Below are 20,413 nucleotides of genomic sequence, written 5' to 3' on the forward strand. Positions count from 1 at the left end.
GACACAAATCGCAATCTCTTATTTTAAATTCAAAGATTTCAATCCAAAATCTTACCTGAGTCATCTAGGCCCGCAGTGTGGTTTCAGGCTCGAGGTATTTAATATAGTTGTAGGAAGGCATTATTAATTGAGATAAAAATGACCGTTACAGGTACTTTGATGTCCAGCTTCTTTTCATGTCCAATAAGTTTGCTCGAATTCTTTTAAATTGAATATAAAGATGTTGGTATCAAAAACGCGATGAGTTATTTCTACCTCAACGTTGAGTTTACGGTTCTATTGTTTTTTTTTTGTCTACAGGTAATGTAACTCGGATTTCGGGCGCGTTGTTCTTTTGTTAGTTCAAACAAGACTGTGCCCTGTAACAGTACTCCTTTACTGTTTTATGCTTTCACTATTTTGTTCTCGTCTGTGAAAAATGACACTGCCAGTGATCCATTCGCCTGCAGTGATCTTACGGCAGAGAACGCGAATTGGCGGGAAAAGCCATCGAACGTGAGGGCGTAACGAAAGACGCCAATCATCAAAAATATTCGCAGTACCCTGAGCTGCTCTTTCCCTGCTTTGGATCTACCCTCTCCCTAAGATCATCGCTCTACTATGTTCACGCCGGTTCTCAACTTTAATTAAAAGTTAAATTTATTCCCCTTCCTCGTACAATCGCCATTATCACATCAGCGTCACTTCAACTCCAAGGTTAATGTTACTCCCTACTCTTGGTTCAATTTATCCTCAACTTTTTCAATGCTTTCAATCAACTCTCCATCAAAATGATCGTCTGCGATATGTACCGCACATACATCTACAATTCGTTTGTGAACGTTATTCTAGGACTGGAAAAACACTTCATTTTATTTCGATTTCCCAATGACGTTAACCACGAATGGTAAGCCGTTTTCAGCTCAGCCTTAACAAAATACGAAATCGAATAACGATGCGACTTGGATAATTCTTCAGCGTGTAGCAAAAATAGTAAAGAAAAAGTCAAATGACTTGCGGTCCACATTTGGTACACGACTACTATGCCAACTATAATGTGAACTGTACAATGTTGATGATATAAACCTAATATTTTGAATCATTATTTTATTGTTTGCCATGCAGGTCATTTTCAGAAACCAATAATGCTTAGCTGGAAAATTGTTTCTAGATTGGTTCACGTTAAGGGGATGTCTTGGTCCATTTCGACGTTGACGTATATATCTTCAAATATCAAACTCTACGTATTTCAAACGTGAAAAAGGGCTCAACAACCCCATTCTATACACAATTCTCAACAAAACATGTGGTATGAATTCTACGGAATTTGTTATTGCGATTTCTTATAATCCATGCCATTTCTTTATTTCGCCGTTAAATTAAAATGTATCGGAGTGTTTTTGTTCAGAATTGTGTATAGAATGAGATTGTAAAGCCCTTTTTCACGTTCGAGATACGTGGAGTTCGATATTTGGGTATACATACGACAAAATCGAAATCGACCGGGGCACCCCCTTAACCGGAGTTTTGTTTCGACTATAAATAATTTACCCGACCTTCCAAGGAATCGTTCGTCATATTCAGTAAAAATAGTATAATCCTAAGTAATGCTTTTGGAATCGATATATGAGAGGTTCCTTATATCACGATATTTATAAGAAAAAGCAAGCGAGGCCGAAAAGAGTCGACTCTCAGATTTTGAGACTAATATGAAACTTGATAAACAATGTAGATGTGTGATTGTACGTGACAAAGATAATGGTACAAATGAATGTCGGTTTTTAAAGAAGGAACATGGCTGAAGAATGGTTACGAATTAATTCATCCTTGAACAACCGGATGGTCTTCTTACGTGTTAATTAAACCAAACGGGTGAAACCACTGATGGGAAATGATAAAAAACAGATGGAAAAAAAATATTTATGTGCTCAAACTGAACACACATTTCACTTGCCATGTTTGGTGGAGTCAATAGATTTTTTCCTTTATTTGAACTAACGACGAGTGTTAGTCAGTTTAGCCTTCTCTATCAATTTACGTCTGTAAATTTTCCACTCAAATCGAACTCTTCTCAGAAATCGATTGAATTTCAATAATTGGATAGAGAAATTTGCTAAGCTTGGATGAATTTTCGTAGTTCTAAATGCAAACATGCCGCCTTCGCGACTGTGAATAATCAGGCCATGACGCAAGTCATTCTCACATGGTGTTTAGACTGGAGTATCGTTATTTTTCGATAATTATGATAACAACCGCATCATGTTTTGCACGCAATATATTCAATGTGAGATTAGAAGTCACGCGGCACGATAACTTAGCCGTGTGCACTTTATCAAACGTCGCTGTGGTTCAAACTTGAACAATAATTAGGGTAAAGAAGCGTCAATACCAAGATTTGATAACGGATGTTTTTTCATTTTCTTCAAACCATCGAGCCTTTTAGCAAAGTTTAGTATGACCTATTAAAAAATTAAACACACTTTGAACCTGATTATATACAATTTTACGCCAGTCGTACAAAGAACTAACTTGAGAGTGAATGTGGAACGAGAAATTTGAACAATGCTGCTATAACCATGCGAATAAGTTAAATTTCTATTCGATGAAACTCTTCAAGTGTCATTTTAAGATGTTCGCATCTACCATAATTTGATTTTGCATGCACGTAGCGACGTGCGTAGGTCAGAGGAAGCTCCGTATGAATTCATTTTACAATAAAAATTTTTCCCTCGACTTTTGATGCGTAATGTAAAAGCCGAGTTCTAAACCAGATTTCAGTCCGACTTAGCCTAACTCAACTTCCGTAAACTTTTCGCCCATCAAACTTGGGCGCTTTGAACTTATCTAGCCATAGTCGGTGACCTAAGGCACCTTGACATTTCACCACCGTGACCCTCATTCCAGATGAGGATTATGCCTCCGGGTGTGAGACTCGCATAATTTCTTATTTACTCTTGTTGCTTATGTATACAAAGACTAACCATTTTAGATATTAATTTTTCCATCCGGAATCGTCTGTCCGGCTCTGATAAACCAAAAGCCTTGACTTTTGGAACACTGTCCTAATTTCCGTTGAGGATTAAACATTTGAACTGGAAATTTATTATTTATCACGAGAGGTAGACGACTTCGGGGATTTCTTAGTACAAAGATACCGACGTTCTTACGGGCTTTATAATTGCAGCACATTCAATCGTTACTTTGGATTGACTGTAAAAAATACTTGTTGTTGTGCGGACTAACGATAAAAATTATCCTTAAAAGAATTACACTTGTATTAAATTATAAGTTTCGTACTTTTTCAAACAATCATCTATTTCTTCTTTTCTTGTACTTCTTTTTTTTACGGCGACAATTTGGAAATGAAACGTGCTACGGAATTCAATCGAAGCTCTAACAATAAATGTAATTCAATTAAGGTTCCGACTGCATGTCAACGATATTATCTTTGGAATTACTATTTAATGTCAGTTTTGTGCTCAAGCCGTCTATTTGTCAATGTGAAGTGTTTTTTTTTTTTTTTTTTTTTGTTTTTTATCGAATTTTGATTGTTCTCGCTGATTTTCTTCAAACGAAAACAATTTTGTAGAATGTATTGCAGAATTTTTTTATAGGCCAAATCCAAACTCTGATCTACAACAGTCTGTGTTATCTTAATACTTTTGAATATCGATGACCGAGCGATTTGAAAAACTGTACTTTTCCTTAAGTAGTAAGGGACCATGTATACAATAAAACATAAACTTTAATCGACGTCAGTGGAACACATATTTACATGACATCACGGTTGGCACAGTGTACCTTTCAAGCTCAGCTGCCCCCACCAAAAAAGTACACCATGCTGCTGGCAATGTGGCAAAACAGAGTAATTAAAATAATAATACTTGTATTTCTAACATAAGATACTATTTATTCAGTGGGAACTACCTTACGTGCAAAGCATATTACAGTTTACATTATGAGAAAACCAGCTGGATTCGAATGCTTTGCCGTTTGTTTGCATTCAACAAGGTCAGGCCGAACAAGAAACCTGAGTTTTCGTCGGTCACGACCACCTGTTCTGTTTGTTGACTCGCTTTTGTCCATAACACATGTTTTATCAAGAATCGGTATTCTGGTTCAGAGGAGTCACATATTAGGATTAAAATCAGCTCGACGTCTTTTGAATCCCAATTCTTACTCGGAAGAATCTTTTTATGCTCTTGCTAAACATTTTCGATCTGACAATCATTAGAGACTCTGTAAGTAATAATGATCTTCAATTAAGTGTTACTCAAATTCTGGTAAAGATCGATTGTAACATTAACTGACGATATAATACTTAATTGACAAGTAATACTTCGAATATTTGAAATGTCATTTGAAAATTGTTCGTCAGTGATTCAGAATACAAGAATTAAATTATCCAAAACTCATCCGCGGTTACTAACAGGAAAAAGGTCAAACATACGCTACAGTACAAAAATGATTTTGCAACGAATCCTTTTAATAGTCGAAAGTTCTTCTCAGAAGCGCAAGGCCAGTAAAAAAAAAAAAAAAAAATGACGGCTCAAATCTGAGATAGTGGGGGTGAAATGGTACGATTCCACATAGAATGCTCGAGCTACATACGAGAGCACGTGATAAAAGGTTCTGACAAGTTGAAACAAACAATTTTTTCTCCGATCGTGACGTTGTTTTTACCAAAAAATACCGAGTAGAAATCAGCAATAATATAACCATTCGTAATAACATCGTTGGCCAAGCGAGCAGGCATAAAGCATGCGATGTCCATATATTGGGATGTATTTTATCAACCGATTAATGTCGTTGTTATTATTTACTATTCATAAACACGCGATATCAGCTGTAACTCATGTGAGACATATTCAAAGTGCTAGACAGCTTCTTGAGATAACAATACACGCGTGTGAGGATGCTTATTAGTGGATTTTTATGCTTGCTATACTCGCAGCCAGAGCGCCAGATGCTTTCTGAATAAACGAGAACCGTTCTCTGTGTTACTGTAATTAATTGATGGATCGTCGGCGTCATCTCTGAATCATTCGAAATACGTAACAGTAATTTTCTCATTTCATTTGCCGATTACTTTTAAGTTGCTTGGATTTTACGATTCCTATTTGTTTTTCTTTTTTAAACAATCGTGGGTAAACATGAATTCGTGCAACAATGTGTGTTCCCTGTGACGTTGAATGCGGTAATTATGTCTTCCACAATCGTTCTCTCTGAAACTACTATTAGGTTGAAATTAGTAGCGTTACTGTAACAACGCATGTTTAGGAAAAATCGTTGCTTTGCACTTTTAGAATTGTAAATCATGATAAACAAAATATAGACATATTTTAAAAAGCCTAGTCCTTGACAGTCATTCTCAAATTGCACAATAATGATTTTTCCTTGATGTTTCGCGACGTTAACGTTACAAACTTCGGCCTGGTTTGATTCGACGAATTGTCAATTCCAGGCGATTATTTTTATCACAAAAGACAACTGATTCGTTTGAACTCTTAATTAGAAGAAAGGTGAAAAAGAGAAATGAAAACAAATTTATTCAGGGTTTCGAAAACATAGCCTTCGGATGCATTTCATAATTTTCACACACAATCGAAATATTTCTGTGATTGATCTATCATTATACAAGTATTACGAAGCATTTTGTAAATGGTTTAAAATGGTTAATGGAAGTTTTTTATTCCAAGGCAATGAATACAGCTTCGTACTGTTTCTTGGAATAAAATGTACAATTATTGGTTGTTATGGAAAAATTTGCTGCTGTAACTACTCTAATAACAAGAATGGAGATTACAGCATCAATTACTGAACAATTACCTACAGTTTTCTGAACTATCGTATCCTCATCCTGAACGTACAAGTTGTTGGATATAATGACTACATGAGTGATGATATGGATTTTATTTGTGAATTTAAACGGAAGCGATGTCCCTCAACTTGGCATAAAATGAAGAAGTACTTCATTGATATCGAAGTTTGAAAGTAAAGATGTTAAAGTATACTTACAATTACATATGAACTTTATCAACAGATCAGATAGTCGCTGTGGAAAAATAATTTCTACTGAAAGGTTTACGTACTTGATTTAGATCATTGATTATAAATTACACTATAAAAATTTAATGAATTTAAAATTACATAACCCATCAGGCGTGGCGCAGAAGCATAAAAAAAATTATAACGCTATGCGATTTTGTTGAAAATTTGTTTTTCAAAAACTACAGGGATCTTTAACTGCAGAACCGAATGTGATCTTATATCTTCAAAATTATCAAGACCAATGAAAATTCAGAAAGACGTGTAATTTTGACGATACCTAAAATCTTACTTGTTTAAAAAAAATTCGATGACGTAAAACAGAGAATTTGAAGTAGACCTAGAAATTGAATATTATACGTCATACTGACAAGCAAGATATCGCAGGTCGATCTCTCCGATTTGATTTCTTTTGCAACATATTATAGTAGACTAAAAACTAGGTGACACATATTTTTTACATTTGCCATCAAACACTTTAAGGGTGTTAAACCACCCTCCAAAGCAAGGCATGTCAAGTAGCGATTTGGCAGTTTTTTGTTTTCCATTGAGAAAATTACATGTTTAATTTCTCGTTATGAAAAAACTTATCCAATTGAATTGGTTAAAAAATATTATGTTCTTGTGGGTAAGACCGCCAAATCACTCTTCGACCTGCCTTACTTCGGAGAATGGTTTCACCCCTTTAAAGTGTTTAATGGCAGATAAAAAAAAATATATGTCGCTTAGTTTTTGTTCAACCATAACGTATTACAAAAAAATTTAAATCAGAGAGATTGTCCTGGAGTACCTTCGTTGCGGGGGTGAAGCTATCGATAATCAACAGCACCTGCAGAATTCACCGTAATGATGATCTTGTATGAAGAATGGCTTTTCCCCAACTTATTGACCCGGAAGAACTTACTATTCAAACTACAGTTGCGACGGCTGTTGTCAAAATTTCCCTTAACTACGCAACCCTAAGCAATAGACGCACACACAGACATCCTGCAAAGATAGTTATTCGTATCCGATGCTGTAGGTGGGTTCTAATACCAAGTTCACGGTGTATCAATTAACGGCATCTCAGGGTCAGGGACGAAACCGATCTCCGCTCCTTTATCTATGGATCCTGCGTACCTCGGCCACCCGGCTCTCCACGAGCTCTCCTCATTCAATCTCCCACCTAATCTACCTAGCTCAATTCCGCCCCGTCTTCAGTTTCCTAAACCTCGCAAACGCTTGGTAGAATTATTGAATTCGCCATGGCTGTGTAGTGGTAGAGGAGACTTTGATATCTTGGGTGGGACACTTGTCGATATTTTACTACGAAATGAAAGGTTTCCAATTCCTAACACTTTCAAATGAAAGTTGTATTAAGTCAAAGAGCAGCCTTTGTACAGCAAATCATGATGACATTCATTTGTTCAGACGTGATATTTTTATAACGGAATTTCAAAACTTTGTCTAGAAATTGCACCAAGCCGCAACAGCCTCGTTTACCTTGAAACGCACACGTTGAAATAGGATTCAATATCAGTCCTGTGCTGCAAGCCGTTGAGTCTTCAAAAATATTATAAAGATTATTCATTAATACCGCGCTGAATTATATCGAAAATCAATGTACCGGATATCTACTGAATCAAAGCAGACGCACTCACCTTTTCTGCAATACGAATTAATAATCTATATAAAAAACAATTCCCTTTTATGCATGAGAACAGTGTCCGAAGGTATAAAATGCTCGTCATGAGTCAAAAGTTACTAGAGGGTGCAATTTAGTAAACGCAAGGTGTGCATATTTATAGGTTACATTTATATTTCACAAAAATTTTGCCTCATACTTACATGTGACTCATGCTATGAATAAATGGTCGAAAAAGTTGTTCATTAACCAGTGAAAGATCAAAAGCTAAATCCTAATATAAACGTTGGGCCTTTTTAGAAAAATGCCTTCAGGAATGAATCAAATTCTATCATTGTCATTCCATGCATGCATCATACCTTGAAAGAGGCATGCCAAGTTTCACGTGATAATTAAATTTTGTTCCTGGATTTTCAATACCATTATGTAGCACTTGCCAATCCTTTGCCTGTAATTACGCAAAGACAGGAATGTTGAATAGCACACTTATAGTTTGACGTCAAGAGCACAGATAATATTCACTGATTATATCTTGGTCGGAAAGTTTTATTAACTTTTGACTACTATACCGGGGTCCGATTGATACCGCCCTATTTTATCTGTAGTTTGAAGATATGTTAATGTGTAAATTATTTTGTTTTTTATGCATACTTGATTACCATTTGTAGTTGGATAAGTTTAGGGTCAGTATTACCCCAGTGTGGCAGCAGTGTGATTACAGAGACATGTGGAAGCTAAGGGTTAAGTTTCAATCGTGCTTTTATTGCGAATTAACAGACATGTACTTGGCAGTAGTTTGTGATTTGAATCTTTTTTGGTGAAGGATAAAAACATATTTCGTATGTACTTGGAGAAAGGTTTTTGAATCAGAGTTGCTGTTCGGGGAGATTTACTCTTAAAACAAAATACATACTGAAAATTCGTCCGAAACACGTGTATTGTAACAAAGACCCGGTTGTTAGCACGGGTTAGAGTTGGTTTAAAAATCTGGAAAATTAGGCAATTGGTTTTGAATTATTTCAAAAATATTTGAGGGATATGCGTTGAAAAATTGACTGAATTGAAAAAATCTTTCATTGCCACAGACGTAACTGAAATATTGAAGATTCACGTATGCATAAATCATCTTGAGCAATCTCTAGAGTTTTTGACATTTCGTCTGAACAAGCTGGGGAATCAATCCATCGCGAATTTCTGAACTTCTGGAACCGACGAAAATTAAATAACATCATGGACCCCAATAATGCTGTGAAGTTGAAAGAAACGGTCGTCGACTTTTCTTCCAAACACATTTAAAAAAGAATATCTTAAGTACTATTGACAGGAATAACATTTATGTATAATACATTATATGTTTCTAATATTAAATAATTTTTTTTTTTTTTTTTTTGAACAAATCTTTTATTACATAATTTTTAAATCAATCTCACCAATACTTCGTGAATTTGACTCTCTTTCAGGGAAGTATTTTTTGCATGGGTATTGTGTACATTTATACGGGAATATGTATTATATGTATTTGATCGGTTTTTTACTTTGTTTTTTCTACTTACGTACTCTTCTAAAATTTAGTTTTTAGTCTCAGAACGAAGTCTCGTGAAACCGTAACTCGGTTGTAAAATTCTAAGAGGTGCTTTATCAGGTTTGAATTTTTTAAATGCTAAACGAAATATCTCGCAAACTATACAAGTTAGGAAGCTGTTTTTGATTTCGTTTTGTAGATAGTTAAATTTTACCTAAAAAGGGTCGTGGATACTACGCGATATTACATGTATCAGCTTAGAACATGGGTCAAAAATTTACAAGATAACAAGCATCTTCCTTTACTTTTCGATGGAGAATTTGATGCCCCTTCAGATGCTGATGAAAAAATATACTCTTCCGTTTAAAAAAACCAAGTTGACCTTTATCTGACCTCGGCAGGTCCATTTACGGAAAATCCGACACTCTCATTTTCTTTCCCCTTTTGAACCTCGCAACTTTTGTCTGCAACATTTTTCACTTACACTTTTGGTTTTAGAGTTATTTGATTGGATTCATTAAAATGAGACACCATGTATATGAGAGAGAAGCCACGATTAATTGACCAAGTCTCAAGAATTTTCATTGGCAGCATATTCTAAAGTATACAAATCATATACAACATTACCTGTCGGTTGTCACTTCGTGAGTTTCGGCTACGGCAGAATTTTCGTTTTTATTGAAAAACTTTGTTACCATACCCACATCAATTTTTTACATATTATTTAAGGTTGCCATTTGGAAACCAATGTCCATAATAATCACCATAACAATCAGCTTGGTATTTTATTCACAACAGGGCTATTCAGATTTTCGCCACCATAGAGTGCTCACGTTCACATAAACTTCGTATGGGCCGAGCGATTTTTTATGTCATTTTAATACTTGTACAAATCGCTTATACCATCGGTCAAGTACAGCGATATGGACAACCGTATGTATCACTCATTCTTTATCTATATATACTATATGTATACATAAAGCGTACACCATATGTACCATGATCCGAAAGTTGTAGGAAATTTTTAGTGAACTGCCGATTTTAACGGTCTTGGAAATATTACAACTATGGTATATTTCGGCTCTCCACACTGAGAAAAACTTCATTTGTTATAGTAACTAGAAAAATTCAGTAAAACAGGTATCGTCAAAAAAAAACAAACTATTTGAATATTGTTGGAATTACGAAAAACGAGGTACACGTAACCATTTTGCGCTGTTGTCGATACTTTTTTGGCAATTGAAACGCAAAATCAGTTTGTTCGGTTCACTGTACTTTTTTAATTAAACAGTTAAACAAGGCTTTAACGTCAATTTATTATTGCACAAGAATTAAAATTTCGCAACAGTTACAAGAAAATATAGTAACAGTGATCGTAATGAGTAAGAATAGTAACGGATACTAGTCTTTCTGGTAACAGCTAGAAAACTAATTTTCATTTTGTACCTAGAACTATGTTTTTCGATCGTGGTAAAAAATGAAAATAGTTAAGGACTGAGCGGTAATCGGAAGTAAAAATTTCTCTCCGTGCATGGTTACTACACCTCTGAACAAGGGACTTGTTTCAGCGTTCGCTGTGGTCAAGGTAGAACAGTATTCCCTGCTTCTATACAGCTGATGTGTCGTGTCCTGAGCAAACAGAATTTCGAGACAACCCTGATATGACAGTGACGGGAATTGCGAAGCGCGAAGGCGTTTATCGCCACGGTGCAATAAGCACGTGCTCGCCGTCGAAGATTTTTCATACGAAGCACGTGGTGCAGCTGTAGGCCGATAAGATTACGCGAAACACATGTGTGCGTGTATTTGATTATCGCTAATGTGCGTCATGCGTTAAAACAGTTTCCCGACGTTAAGTGAGAAACAAACATTAGCATTGATCCTGCGGTAAGATCGTTCACCGTAAAACCAATGTAAACAACGAATTAGCATCGCCTTATCATTACCGAGTTATTATGCATGTTTCCCGTGCATCTGCGGGCGACGAGACAGAATTTTACAGATACTGTTACAAAACATTTTTACAAACGAGACTTACGTCAGGACAAAATCTAGTTGTGAATACACAAACTCGGCCAGCTTGTATTGTTTCAATACGTTCGACTGTATGGAAATATAAGAAATCGCAAAGACGTTGAAAAAATATAATGTCGCAGTTGTACAAATTGCAGTTCATTTGTGGCAATGAAATAAGCGCAACGTATACATACCTTTAAGTATGTTGTACATTTGCTAATGTATTAGCGATTTTATGTTTTTTTCTTGCGCAATGCCAGCTGATTGTAAGGAAAAAAATACACGAACATGAAATTTTCGGCTTGCAATATACTTAATAGTCGCAACATTTTTCTATTTTTTACGCTTAAAAATTATAAATTATTAGTGAATAGAAACAAAATTTACATTCTTACATAAAGTGTACTTTGAATTGGGAAATTTTGACTAATAAATGTCGAATAAGCGTTTCGATTGTTCAAGCTACTCGAGGAAGTTCTTGAACATGAAAAATATTTTTTCATTTACATTTTTCAATGTAAGACAAAATAACTGTAGTCCAGTGTAGCAATTCCTGGGGAAATTAAGAAAATTTAACGTCAGTATATCTAATAGATATTCGTAATTGAAGAAAGAAATAGCTTATAATTACAGCCGATCCAATAAACTTGATTTAACAATCATCAGAAATGTACCATTTTCTTGAGAATCTTTTGCCAAATGTTTTCCATCTTTCTTTCCTCATAAACCCTTCTGTCCAAGATCCGCGAGAAGATCGGATCATATAGCCGCGGGCTCCTCCCCTCTAATCACGAGAATCCCCTGGAATTGGTTTATACTGAGCTTACGACTGCCTTATGGTGAATCCAGTGGTGTTGTGCTCTGCGAAATTTGTCTCTCCGAGTTGCAGAACTTTCTCGGTCTTTTTTCACTCACCGTCTTAACCACGAATAGTGTACTTTGGCTCAATAAGTTATTTTGCAGCCGCAATATCTGCGGACCAATTCCCAAAGTCTTAATCTTGGAATAGGAGAAAGACGGGTGTAGAAGAAATTACAAATCGCCTTGTCGCAAAAAGACGGAGAGAAATTTGGCGACAATGGCGTAAACGTCATGAATAATTTTTCCAAGCTTTATAATGTATTCGTCGCACAGTTCAGCTAATTTGAATGAAATCAAAAGTCCGACAGATCAAAGCACATGACCAATGTGATTTGGTAGTTTGCGCACCAGATTCTTATGGGAAAAAAAATCTGCAGATGACTGAAAATTAAACATTCGCAGGAACTTACATTCTAGTTTTTTCGTCGATGTCAATGTTCGCCAATTAATCCTTGGAACTCTCCTAATTTCCGTAGCGCGGCAGTGTCATTCATATTTGATCTCTCATACTTGGCAATTTTAACAGTATGATTTGTAGCCCTGTAGATTTTGCAAAACCTAGCTATAAAATTCTTCCTCACCGACCTTAGCAGCACTTCCCGAGATGGGCATTGGGCTATTTTTTAAACAGATCCTAATTGAAAATAGCCTGATTGTCGCTGATACTCCCACTATACGATGAAATTAATTACGACTTGGGTGTTAGTGTCTTTTTATTCTTGAACAAGGGGTCAACCATACTCGATGTCATGTGAAACCATTTGAATCTACTCACGTGCATCCAAGCAGCCAATTGAAGATAAAAGAAGTCATGCGCATTCATTTGGAATCGTACATAAAGCTCGTCTCGTCAATTGAAGTATTGGTTTATTAGTCTTCCGAATGCATGAAGTAACTCGAAGCCTAGTCCAGCGCATAAAGTTCTTATGTACTGAAAATTGCACTGTCTACAAGTCGTATGTTTTTTTTTTATACATTAACGTATGCGAAGCATGTTTATTGATCAATTTCATAATCTAACACCGAAAATTTGAGTAGCAATCGATATGACTTGTTGTGTTGAAACTATTTTAGCTCTAATGATGTAAAATTCAATAGGTAGGTATACTGAAATGACATAATCCTATGTCTTGCGATCTTGCATACATGTACGTATAGTTGTGCTTGAAAAGTCGATTAAGGAATGACTACAAGAATAGTGTTTCGTTAGGAGATTATACCCTGTGCAAACAACTAAGTTTCTGGGTAAGCCCGTCTTTCAAATAGCTGACAATAGCCGCAAGAGAGGAATCACCACCGGATAATTACCACTCGTTATTCATAAAGGGTGTAATCATGCGGCCAGACTATGATCAAAGGCATCGTTAGATACCTTTGTAATTTACTCGATCAGTGGTGATTTTCTCGCACGGTATCTAAGAGAGAAACGTGATTAATCTTTTGCTAAGAAATAAGTCAAGATCTTGCTCTAGCAATAGCGCTAACGTTGTATACGCGTATGTATGGATTGACGATCGGCTTAACTGAAAGATGAGAATTGTTGAGACTGTAATCGGCTTATAATTTGCGTTACGTTAAATCAAGAAGTACATTCGATCGGATTCTCTGTGAAACGGACGACGGAATTTTTCTCCTCCGAGCCAAGCCTCATTCAATTTAACCTTACCCGATATAATATCAATTCGTATAACCGAATCACCTTGCGCGAAATGGGTTGGAACATCGATTGCTGGACAATCGATGCAGATGCTGCCGTGTTCTGCTTCGGATTTCACGTGTAACCATATACAGTTGTGCAGTGGACAGTTCTGTCGTTTCAGATTTCATTGATTGGACTTTGATTACCTGCACGTAAACCAGTACCGGCAGACAACGAGGCGAGCTGAAGAGAGAGAGAGAGAGAGAGAGAGAGAGAGAGAGAGAGAGAGAGAGAGAGAGAGAGAGAGAGAGAGAGAGAGAGAGAGAGAGAGAGAGAGAGAGAGAGCCGGCGTTGCCATTGTCGGGTACCTAGATTTTGGCTGTAAAATTTATGGTCGTCGTTGGCATTACCGAACGAACAATTCGCTCACGGATATCGGGACACGGATCCGAACGGCAACGGTTCAGGATTGTTGAAAAACACTATACATGTATTATGAATATAGGTGATATGTATACGTATATGTATAAAGGTATGTGATACATCGTATAGATATACATATACATATATGAGACGGTGAAATCGTTGGCGTTGAGTAAACGCCGCTGCAGTTTTGTGTGTGCGCAACCTCGAAATTCGTTTATCGAATCGGATTTTAAACTGCATTGAATTATTCCTTTCGATTGATTCCATTCCGCATGAGAGTTCCCGCCGATGTGTGAAAAGAGATTTTTGAACGGGGGCCAAATATTTTAGATTTATTTTAACGGCTACGAATACAGAAGTGTTTCAGTAACAGCAGTGCCGATTTTCAGCCATCAAATCGATCTACTTTCAATCATCATCGATAATCTTTAAGTAGATCGGCATTCGGATTTTATCTATCAAATTTATGTGCAGAGAGTTAATCTTAACGATGGAAGGTATGGTAAAATTTTCTTGTAAAATCGAACGATTTAATCGTACCGAGACGTGTTTAGATAACCTCTTTTTACGAGGCTATCGCTGGAATACTCTGCTAAATGAAGTGTAATTAATTCACTTATCTTGCAACACCAAATGACAAACATGCGACTGCTTGGCTGTCACGTGCTCTTCGAAAACACTCGCTTTGCCTTCATACATGCGGCTCTCTTTATCTCTTGGATTAGCCTACGATCGGAATTTTGTGGCAAAAATGTTCATCTTGCTCATCGCGAATCTTTAAAGGATTGAGGTGATCTATCGATGTTATTTTTTAGTATTTTATGCTTATTCTTGGCATGTGTACAAAGGTATGAAAACGGTATCTGTACACGACAAGCGTGTGGCATTGCTTTATGATCCCGAAGCTTCTCAAAAGGATACCGAGTTCTCGCTGCGAGATCGCAACGCCCTAAGGATGGAACATAATCTAAAAAATGTTCATCCGTGTTACAACAAGATCAACAAAAATGTTTTCTTTTTTCTTATTACGCAGTGTTCTTAAGCTAAGTTTATTGGCTGCACTGCCAGGGTATATAGTTGAAAAGAAGACAAATGTGTAAAGGAATAAAAACCATCAGGAGCACCATGATTATTTTGTACCATGAACTTCGTTACTATCGATTTTATTTTATTTGTTTTTATGAAACTCCGGATTTGTTTCAATCGTTTTACTATTTACTCATAATTTTAAAAAATTTCTTACACGGAAAGTGTGAGAGTTTCGAATCAAGGATTCTGTTGAAACTTTTAAGCGTGCTTCTTTGGCCCAAAATATAGAGCTTCTGGTCTGTAGTTCTATCCATTCCACCTCTCTTCATTACAGTGAAAATTTATTAAATTAGCAATTCGATGAGCCAAATGCCGTTATATGTAATAAACGAAACCTATCGTGTATTTTCGTCTTGAATATTAACTTTCGTTGCCCTCTATTTTAGTTTCGATTACAGGCTCTCATATATTCAATTGTGAACGAATATATTATCATTTCAGAAGCATATTGAAGTTTAAAATGCAAATTTTCGACAACCTGATTCATTGTGAATTGAGCAAAAAAAAAGCCCAATGGGTGGAACTGAGCATCAGAAGTTCCACATTTTGGCCAAAAAAGAACCCTTGGAATTTCAGAAAAATCCTTGATTCGGAAGTCTGATACTCTCCTTGTAATCGTAATTTGTGTTAACGAATATTAAAAAAATGGTTGCTTGTGTACACAACATTCGAGCAAGAAACAGGGGCATTTTTAACGGTTGCATACGATGCAATGGTGAGATTGTTTAATTCACGATTCACTGACATGTATTTGACAAATCAGCGATAGATGCATTTTACGTAATCACTGATGAAATTCAGAATTTACTGTCGATATACCAAACTCAGAGAAATTGCCTAATCCAACAATATATTACCTGCGCTACCTTCGTCATAAACTCGACTACTTTGTGCTTATAAAAACTAAACAATATTAGGGCTTTTGACGGATTTATGGCATGTATACGTACAGGGATTTCTTGACTCGTGTGTGTATCGAACCGTGCATTTATAACATCGCAGTGACGTCACAGAAAATAGTTTTCCCTCGGCAAGTCTCGCTATTTTCTCAAGTAAGTGACGTACGAACAACGTTGAATTCATTTCACACAGCAAAAGTGCAAAAGATGAAGTTTGGTAGCCCTGTGCAGATTAAGGGGACACATACCTCAGTTAAAATTTTTTTGAGAATAAATTAAAAATAAACGGTAGTTTTTTTTTTTAGTTTCCGTCGAAAATCAGTCTTATTTGCTTTGAGCCTAAATAGTTACAATATGTGAAACTAGTGGAATTATTATAATAATATTTCAAACACATCTATTTTTTTAAAAGCTCTTTTCGAAGGAACAAAATCAGTTTACAAATAAAACAGGACTGTAGATTTCTGTACACTCTGAAGGGAAATTAAAAATTTTGTTCAGTGTTTTTAAAAAAATCCGTAACATTGGAAGTATGCTTCGACTTAGTGTATGCTATGCATTTGTACAACATTTTTACAGTGGTACATTAAGGGGGGAAACCGGTTTATGAGGTCGAAATTTTGCTGTTTTTCATGATTTTTTTTAACCAGGAAGGAATAATCACAAAATGTTTAAACTTGGAGGATATTTTACTTATGTTTTCAAGTACACTTTGAAATTTTTTCAAATGATTTCCGCCGGAAATAGTGGAGTTACCGCGTGCAGTCCATGGGCGATTGCCATCCGAGCATTTGGCTTGCGTACATCCCTGACGTCGCAATTTTTATCTGTAATCATCAGGATTTTTTTTTTCATTAAAAACATATTTTCTAATAATATGAACCTAATTTTGATCAAACAAATTGAAAATTGCATGTTTTTGAGGTGTTTGAACACAATGTCATGTTTTTATACTATATTTTTTCATCTTTCTTGCATAAAAACATATATTTTTAATAACAATATAATCCCCGAATTAGGTTCGTATCACGTGGAATTGAATAAAGAATATCTACACCAAATTTCAGAACGATTGATCGATAACTTTTTGAGCTAGAATGTACGCAAGTCGAAAAAAAGTCGTTTCGAGAAAAACGCGTTTGAAATAAAATGTAGCGAAAACGAGAAATTCAAGGCAGCAATTAATTATAAAAAATGCTCACCGGTTAATCAGCTATTCCAGCACCATATAGCAATCCCTCTTCTTGCCCATATGCGTCATTCTATTATTCAATAGCACAGCGGTATTGAGGCAGGTAGCTGGAAAAGAAGGGCCTGGGCGACCGCTCCGTTATAATTACGGGCGGTCACTTAAGTGCTCATTGCATTCGAACTAATGGGAATTTTGCTTTGAAATTTTGACCACATATTCTTGAATAGTTATACTAACGATTCATGCAATAAAAAAAAGATGATTTTTCGATCGGTCTAAAATGGGTTCCCTCCTTAAACATAATCAATTCATAATATTGTCTAGACTCAGCGTCAGTAACGGTTCCCCATAACGAACTGTAAACCACCAATATCCTCAATTCAGTAAACTCTGAAAGTAATATCAACGGTTAATTCAACACTCGCGTAAAGTGTTTTTCGTATGCGATGGCCGGACCTGTACGATCGAAGAAACAAACTCACGTGCATATCATCTTGCAGAGGTCAATTAATTTTTTACCTCGGGGATAAAGCAGAGAGTAAAAAGTAACACAGACTCATTACATGTACAAATTGTAATCTTATCCTTGTATATTGTGCTGCCATTAATTCATTGGACCACAAACGCACTCGATTCAATCAACCCACAATTTCAGTGAACAGCTGCTCACTATTTGGTCGATTATGATTGTTGCCGCTGGCAATATAAGCGGGAATGAAAACTACTCTTGGTGCTCAAGATGCGAAGACACGATACATCCTGCATGCACGTGTGTAGGATCTGCGCTCGCTAAGTAGCAAGCTAACTTAGCCGAAGATGCCCCAGGGGAACTTCGAGCATATATTGGGGTGAAAGGTGGCGGAGGATGACAGCGTTTGAAGATACGACGCGGAGAGAGGGGGCACCCCTTTGAGATTCTACCCTTCACATCAGAATTCGTATGCAGCATGCGTGGAAATCTTCTCAGAAGATACTTCCAGGAGAATGGAAGCTCTTCGTGTCAAAGAGCACCAAGTCCCCGTAAAGAGTTCCAGCTTTTCTCGCTGAGCACGTGACTTGAGAAACAGACCTCTTGGTCGAGATAAATTTTTCAGTTATCACCTTGGCTAAGTTGAACAGTGTCCTCTGCTCAGTCTACTGAATACTATCACCATTGGAAAGTATCAGTAATTTTCACATGAAATATCTGAACCAATTCATCTTTAGTTCGATTGGTCAGTTCTTGCGCGTTTCAACTTCCCGGAAACGAAAATCGGTCTGGCCTTGGAGGACTTGATTTGATCAGAAGCTATTCCACATTTCTGAACCTATGGGTTACCGAACTTTAGCATCCCCATAAGCATTGCGTAATCGATGGCGTTCGACGGCTAATCTTAATCCAGGTTGAGCGCAAGATTGCCCAATTCCTATTGCCACCACTTCAAAATACGTTGGCATTGGAAGGAAGGGAACACTGGGCATGATTGGGTACTTTAATAAAACGAGTCAAACCCCATGTGATGAGCTTTACCTTCAATATTCATTGTGATGGGTCCATTGGTCAACTAACATTTGCACACTCATCCAATGAAAATCTGAGCCATGCGCACGCAAGCCATCACAAAATTGTCATGGCACATGGATCTACCAGCGAATCAATGTCTTCTTGAAACCATGTCTGCGGTTGCGGAGAGAAGTTCCCAAATCCATAAGAAATTGGAATCTTCTGCTTCGAAACGCGTGAACTTTTAGAGGCAATTGCTGATATGACATTTTCAACAGTGTAAAACTTATCCCTAACTTGATAATGGTGAGGATTGGCTTGGTGGATCGTTTGTTGCAAAAAACTACTCAAGCAGAGTCGAAATAAGACGCGCATCGATCTTCTTGAGTCGTACAGTTGTACACTCGCAACTATAGTGGAATTTTCCTTTGGAATGTTTAATGAGAAGAAAAACAGCGTTGAATGTTTGGGACTGGCGCTTCATAAATTTGCTAAAAATGTTAAAAATGTCGAAAAACGTGGATGCTTTATCGTAAGAAAAAATTGTAAATAATTAGGAGCATGAATTCTTTTCCGTTCCCCTTCCACTCGATCGAAGGGCCCAAGGATTATACCACATCGCTTGTACAGTGGAGATGACGAACAATTAAGATAAGGAGTCGCGAGAGCAGCATAATGATATAAAAAGAGCAACGAACATGTGTGGAGCCAGTTCGTGACGGCTCTTCGATCGAGTGGCATTACAATTTCTTGGTTGATCACGTCATACAATATACAAACATTGAATCACCAGCCCACTATATCCAAGTTTCACCCAGTCTCACTTCAGATCGCCAGACCCAATAATCACCACATTTTCGTAGAAAATTATTTGTCGCTGATAACCCAACAGGTCAGTGATCATATATCATTGTGATTTGGACAGAATCTCATTCGACATATACCTAGTGTGGATATTTTTTCATGTTTTCTTGCCTTTTGCTCCCACGTACAATTTTTAATAACTGTGGGAATTTAGATATTTCCACATACGAAATCTGAGTACAACTCAAATTTTTTTACTGCCTCGATTTTCTGTTCAAAGAATCCTTTGTCTCTACATATGTATCCCGTAAGCATTCGTGAAAAATAGATTGTCACGTATTTTTTTTTTCTGGTATATATTTCAAAATTTAATATGGTTTTCCATAAATATTGCAGTATTTGAAGTAATTGCACTGATTTGATACCATCAGTAACACCCAAGTCTGTGATTGTTTAATGAAAATTTTTACACACTGTTCTTCCATATACTCTCGTGATTTTTAGAGATGAACAAATCCACGAAAAAATTTAAAATCACGAAAAAAAAAAATGTTTGTGCTTTAAATTATCGCTTGAAGCTGAAATAAATCATCAGTATTGCAATGATCCAACTTCTTTTTTTTATTTTCTTGGAACTGAAATGTCCTTAAAGTTTCATCGTTAGCATTTGATTTCCGTTGAGCTCCCTTGGTGTTTGAACTTGGCAAAAATTTATTCGATTCAACAAGCAAGTGATTAGTGGGCACCGCTGTTACATGACCACAGAAGCACGTGCCTTTCATCGTGAATTAGATTGTAAAGAAAATTGCTATTCAAAAGTTACAAAAGTAC

At 36.5% G+C, this 20,413-nt stretch overlaps 1 protein-coding gene and 1 long non-coding RNA gene across 5 annotated transcripts in view; one reads left to right on the forward strand and one right to left on the reverse strand.

Annotated features, from left to right (window-relative positions):
- Positions 1–20,413, forward strand: part of LOC124218484 (sodium-coupled monocarboxylate transporter 1) — a 77,900-nt gene that overhangs the window by 50,472 nt on the left and 7,015 nt on the right. The window contains exon 1 of one of the 4 annotated variants that reach the window (XM_046625099.2): positions 19,489–19,670. The exons of the other annotated variants lie outside the window; for them this stretch is intronic. The gene's annotated coding sequence lies outside the window, so the exon portion shown is untranslated. Of the gene's footprint in view, positions 1–19,488; positions 19,671–20,413 lie in introns of those variants that run through there. 4 annotated transcript variants of the gene reach the window in all.
- On the reverse strand, positions 16,702–17,443 carry LOC138190410 (uncharacterized). The gene is made up of 2 exons (XR_011176309.1): positions 17,306–17,443; positions 16,702–16,930 (listed from the first exon to the last, which is right to left on the reverse strand). It is a non-coding gene; the product is annotated as an uncharacterized lncRNA (long non-coding RNA).

Source organism: Neodiprion pinetum, chromosome 1 (genome assembly GCF_021155775.2).
Source record: "Neodiprion pinetum isolate iyNeoPine1 chromosome 1, iyNeoPine1.2, whole genome shotgun sequence".
NCBI classification, from domain to species: domain Eukaryota; kingdom Metazoa; phylum Arthropoda; class Insecta; order Hymenoptera; family Diprionidae; genus Neodiprion; species Neodiprion pinetum.